The sequence below is a fragment of the Mesocricetus auratus genome, unplaced genomic scaffold, assembly GCF_017639785.1.
Source record: "Mesocricetus auratus isolate SY011 unplaced genomic scaffold, BCM_Maur_2.0 Super-Scaffold_100014, whole genome shotgun sequence".
NCBI classification, from domain to species: domain Eukaryota; kingdom Metazoa; phylum Chordata; class Mammalia; order Rodentia; family Cricetidae; genus Mesocricetus; species Mesocricetus auratus.
This window is the reverse complement of record NW_024429197.1, coordinates 33024793-33030792: the sequence shown is the minus strand read 5'-3', so window position 1 is coordinate 33030792 and position 6000 is coordinate 33024793. Positions and strand designations below refer to the sequence as shown.

Genomic DNA, 6000 nt, shown 5'->3' with positions numbered 1-6000 from the left:
AAAAACACAGCCAGTGTAAAAGGAAGGAAAAGAAAGAGGAGGAAGGGGGCAAAATGTGTGCAAATTGTAAAGTGCTATATCTGAAAAAGTTAGGGCAATTTTCATTCCTGTACCCTGGGGCACCAAGCTTGATCTCCCTTTGAGGATTGGAAGACTGCTACATTAGCATTTCCTTCTTGTTTTCCTTTCTCTTGCCTTCTATAAGATGGGACAGGGTAAAGAGTGAGAAGCAGACGTCTATGTCCTTTTGCTTGTCGAGAAAATTCTTCACACACCAAGCAGCAACTTGAAAACATTAACCTAACTATTCTAGCTGCAATATGGAAACAAGAACAGCAAAACTGCATTAAATGAAATAACACTGCATTTATATGTGCACAAACACATGCACATAACATACACATGCATATACACATAAACATGCATGTACACATATACGTGCATGTAACACACACATGCATGTACATATACACATACACCGTTCTAGGAAATAGCAAGTTTCTCGTCTTATTTCTCCTCCCTTTCCTTTTCCTTGCAATCCCTTGTTTTCCTTCCCTTCTTTCCCCCCTCTCTAGAGAGACCTTCATTTCGTAAGAAGATGAATCAGCATTCTAGTATCCTTGGCAAGAGGTTGCTGTCAGGGGGCGTACCCTGCCCTGTCAATCTGTGGCTTTAGCTTTGGCTCTAGGGACTTAAATCCACCCCCCCCTTTTTTTAAGGCAAAATAACTGGCATGCCCCTTGCTCCTAATTTTCCATTTGTTGTTCATGCTTTACCCATTGTATGAAGGGTGGAGTGCATCTAAGCAAACGGAAGTGGAGGAGACGAGGGAAAGGGGAGCATGGGAGGGAGTCATGGTTTTTATTTGCAGTTCTGAGAGCTTGTGACTTGTTTAATAAGAACATACCTTCTCCCCATTCCCAAGAGTTGAGCAATGGGGCCTTTGCAGTTCTCCTTCAACACAGAAAAGTGTGGGGCAGGCGTCCAAAGCGGGTCATGACTGTGGTGGCATGCCAGCATTTTAAAGATCCAATGTCTACAGAACTGCCTGCATCTCCTGGAACCTCCACAAGCAGAGCAGATTGGAAGATTTACTCTAAAATCTTTGCCTTCCTCTGAAAGCCTAGGATGCTTCCTCCTGTTGATGAGAAAGGTATGTCCAATACCTATCCTGAACCCAGGTTTATGTTACCAGCCTTGAGAACAAGTACAGAACAAATAAGGCAGTGGCAAGATTGACCATGTAGCTCAGAGAGGACCCTCTGCAGACTAGGTATGTGGGTCCAAATGTAGAAAAGTCTCAGAGCAAGAAGCAAACCCACTTGCTGGGAAGCAGTGCTTATTATTAAGCAGTTACATAACCCAAGAGGTGAGCTTCACAATAATGGAGCTTCCCTTCCATTGTAGATCTGGTCTGTCCAATGATGGTAGGAGGGGACAGGACTTTCCAGACATTATTGGTGATCTCACTTGGCCACATGCTACACATAGACACTGGAGCCCAGTAGACATAACAGCGGAGCTAGAATCTGCACATAGCTCCAACATCAGAGTTCATACCTGGCTGGCTGTCATATAATACCTAAAAAAACATGAAGAAATGGACAGGGAGGGGATGAATACAATTATTAAAGAAGACAGAAGAACCCAAAATCCAAAGCACAGATGAGGAAATTCATTATTGGTGCAAATAGCACCTTACTTTTTTTAATTTATAGCCTGGTGAATTAATGGTTCCTGTGTCCTCAAGAAAAGGTTAGAGAATGAGCAGCCCCCTCCCCCCACTGCAATAGGCAAGGAGCTTGTAATTAGTTTTAGAAGGCCTTCCATCCAAAACGATTAAATCAAGTTTTGGCACATGAAAGGGTAAGCTTCAGTTATTGGAAAATGTACTTAGGTGACACAGCTCATTTCCTGATGAAGCCAGATTAATGGGACATTACCGAACCTAATTCTTCTAGAAGTAAATGACTCACCTCTTCTCCTGCTGGGCTGCCTGGAGCTTTCCGTGGGTTTGGCTGCCTTTCATGAAAACCCAAGAGCTGGGATGGGAAACTCAGCTGTGGGGAGAAGTAAACAAATCAATCCCTACTTGGATTTCTGATTCTCTACTAATTGGGCCTTAAACTTGGTGCATTTGAAGAGCCAGACTAGAGCCCTACCCACAGGGTTTCAGAAAAAAAATTGGAGCTGACTGGGGAGGCCGAGTGATCTCAATGGCCATATGGATAGGGCTTTGGAAAGACAAGTCCGCAGGACAAACCCTTTGGAGGAGATGTGGTAGAGCGCCTTTCAGAAAGTTGGACATGGAGCACAAAGCTATTTATGTTTGTGCAGAAGTTCACAAGCAAATCAGCCATTGCCACATGACACCCAGATGAACAGTGTGTCCTACTTCATGTTACCCAGTTAGCATCATGCTTGCCCAACGGGGTCATAGCTATACAGAGAGGCTACCAGTGTTGTGGTGGATAAGCTTTGGTGAGATTGAACACATATCTGAGTGTTTTCCAACCCACACCTACAAAGATCAGTACTGACCCCATGGTACACACCACTTAACAAGAAGTACAACCAGCCACTGGTCTAGTCAGAACCCTGAATCCTATAGGAGCAAATAATCACTACCCCTCTGGTATTACACGATAAATAAAAGACCCAGAGACAGTTATTGGGGTTCAACCTGAAGATCAGGGAAGCAAAGCAGCCAGGTTACCAGAGAGCTCTTACCTCTAAAAGGGCTGGAATGGTCCTGTTCTGGAGAATGAATGCCTGATAGTCAGTCACCTTGCTCCTGTCTTACATACCTCCATAATGCTGGTATTAAAGGTACATGATCCCAGGTACTGAGATCATCTTTGTATGAGCTATAATTCTCTTTTAGACTGATTCAATCTTGTGTAGATCTGGGTGGCTTGGACTCACAGAGATTCATCTACTTCTTAAGCCTGAGTCCTAGGACTGAAGGTGTGCACCACCACCTCCTAGTTTCTGGCTGCTGGGATTAAAGGTGTGTGTCCAGTTTCTATGGCTTGTGGCTGACTGTACTTTCTGAAACCTCGGGCAAGCTATACTATATCATTACCCTCTAGATCAGACTTCATCGTGTGTTTTGGGCTGACTTCTTTGCCTATAATGTTTCTGACAATTCTACTGTCTTTGTTTGCTTCCTATTGCTGAAATAAAGGCTACCACCAAAAGATACTTGGGGAAGAAAGGATTTAGTTGCCTTATACACCCCTATCACAGATCATCATTGAGGGAAACCAAGGCAGAAACTGAAGGAGAACAAGAACCTGGAAGCAGGAACTGAAGCAGAGACCATGGAGGAGTACTGCTTGCTGACTTGCTCACCATGGCTCACTTATCTTGCCCAGGATTCCTGAGGGCTTGGGGGTGGCACCACATATAGTCATTAATCAAGAAAATGTCACACCAGTTTGCCCACCAGCTAATCTGATGGAGACATTTTCTCAGTTGATGTTCCCTCTACCTCGATGACTCTGGCTTGTGTCAAGTTGACATAAAACTAGTCAGCACACACACTAGCTATAGATAAAACAATACTGTATTCCCCATGGCTCCCTCATACTCTACCTTTGACCAAGGAACCCACTTAACAACAAAGAAGCAAGACAATGTGCTCATAACCAACCACAAAGAGTCTTAGCATAATGTATCATCATTCAGGAGCAGTCTACTAGAACGGTGGGACGAGCTAATGAAGACTCAGTTACATGTGCTTGTTAGATGACAGTACTTGCTAGGCTGGTGTTCTGAATTTCCAGTTCGTATTTGATGGTATTTTCCTGTTGCCAGAATTCTTCAGAGTGAGACCAACATGTGAGAAGAACTTCATTCATCATATCCTGTAGCAACCCAGTCACAAAAATTTTACTCCTTAGCTGGGTGTTGGTGGCGCACACCTTTAATCCCAGCACTCGGGAGACAGAGGCAGGCGGATCTCTGTGAGTTTGAGGCCAGCCTGGTCTACAGAGCAAGTTCCAGGACAGCCTCCAAAACAATACAGAGAAACCCTGTCTCAAAAAAATTTACTCCTATCCTGAAAAATGTAGCTGTAATGATTGACCGATATTGCTTCCAAGGACACACACACACACACACACACACACACACACAATAGAACATCTAAATGAAGTCAAGGCTATCATTTGACTGTCTGGTGCTCCTTTGAACCAACATAGCCACATGTAACACTTTATGGAAGGCCATAGAAACCCAACACATTCAAACCTACTATAAGTCAGGTGCTACGTGAATAAAGATCAGGATCACACAACCAGGCAAAGAACTAAATGAGTGGAAGAACCTGAGTGAGATAGGAGAACAAACAAATGTCACCAGGATTAATGAAGGCCTTAATCCACTATACCTGTGCAGTCAGTTGCTGATGTGAGCAAGGCTGTAGCTATGTATGCCGCCATCTTCAGCTGCCCCAACTCCTGCTAGCTTCTGAATAAAACGTGCATGCTCTCTCCTAGAGATTGTCTTTCTAGCTTTTCTAGCAGACAACTCTGCTTTCTATTGAGACTGATGAGCTATGCTGCAAGGGAGTTAAAGCTCTGAACATCTAAGAAAAATGGCAACTATGCCCTGCAAGTAAGTATGTGTGTGAGCTACAGGTACTCTTGCTACTGCCCAGCCCACAGTCCTTTGCATTATCCTAAATGAGCCTATTTTCTTTGTTCACTGGTCTGAATGATGAATTCATACACCACCCACCAATCTTCTGCCTGCCCAATGAGGAGCAGTCAATCATAGGAAATCAAACAAAGAAATAATATATGTTGGACACCACCCATGAAACAGATGACATCTGATGTGAGATCTGAAGTTTAGATGAGGAGAGCTGTAATTGGCCAGAGGAAAATGTCATATTGCACAGAGTTCCTGTGCCACGGTTCACAGCTATCTTGAGAATGCCAGTCCTTCTCTGAAATTGAAATTGGTGTTCAGAACAAATATTTGTCTACTATGGAAAAGTTAAATAACTTGACCAACATCAAGTTATCTGGAAGTGCTATTACAATATGTGTTCCTCTGGGGTCATGTGTAGATTTCTCTGCAACTATCGAGTAATGAGATAAGAAGGTAGTTCTATTCATCAGGACTCAATAGCTAGTGCTGGTCCAAACTTCAAGAGTCTAACACCAAGTAGTTTATTGTGGGAATATTTAAGCACAGCACAACTTGGTGAAAAAAATTCTCATGATAATTAATATTGTACACACAATTCCATGTGTACAATAAAGTTTAAGACATGACTACATCAAAACTCTTCATAAAGTACATGTTAACATCTTCCAGATAGATGGATTCTATAGATTGACTACATGTGACATCTTAAGGGTCTGGAAAAGGACCTGATGTGGTCTCCATCATGCAGAAAACACAAAAGTCACTAGGCTATTAACCATCTCTGCTCCCAGTCTTCTGGGCAGAAAACAGGCTATACATCTCCCTTTGAAGAGACAACCCTCTGTGTTTAACAGTCACGGTTTCCCTACGAACACAAGATCTGTGCTTATCTGTGCCTCCTACAGCCGTGCTCAAAGTTGCCACCAAACGCATCTCCTTCCTCCTTGCCAAAGGACAATGAAGCTCTCAACCAGAAGAGTAAGAGCTGAACTTACTAGGTCCACATGACTGTAAACCACAGTGAGGTATGCTCATCGGTCCAGACGCAATGGCTTGACTTCTAAGATGCCAGAGCAGCGCGCACTGAGCCCCGTCTTGTCCACCGGGGGTGGGGGTGGGAGATTCTTAACCAGGCCTTGTTGGTTCTTCAACCCCACTTTTTAGATGAACCCCTGCCACATCCCTGATCTAAGCCCCAAACCAAACTTTAATTTCCTTTGTGGGAATAAGGAATGGTCCGTGTAAGAATAAAACTGCTACTGACCACAGGGAAAGGGAAGAAAAGAATCTGGAGAGCAAAGCCCACAGCTGCCTCCCAGGGAAGTACCCTTAATGAAGACA

The 6000-nt window shown here is 43.7% G+C and overlaps 1 long non-coding RNA gene across 1 annotated transcript in view; it reads left to right on the top strand.

Annotated features, from left to right (window-relative positions):
- The first annotated feature begins 1028 nt into the window (after positions 1 to 1028).
- The window catches only part of LOC121143999, a 28139-nt gene continuing 23167 nt past the window's right edge, over positions 1029 to 6000 (top strand). Inside the window, exon 1 of the long non-coding RNA XR_005881329.1 lies at positions 1029 to 1153. This is a non-coding gene — a long non-coding RNA (uncharacterized LOC121143999). The remainder of the gene's footprint in view (positions 1154 to 6000) is intronic.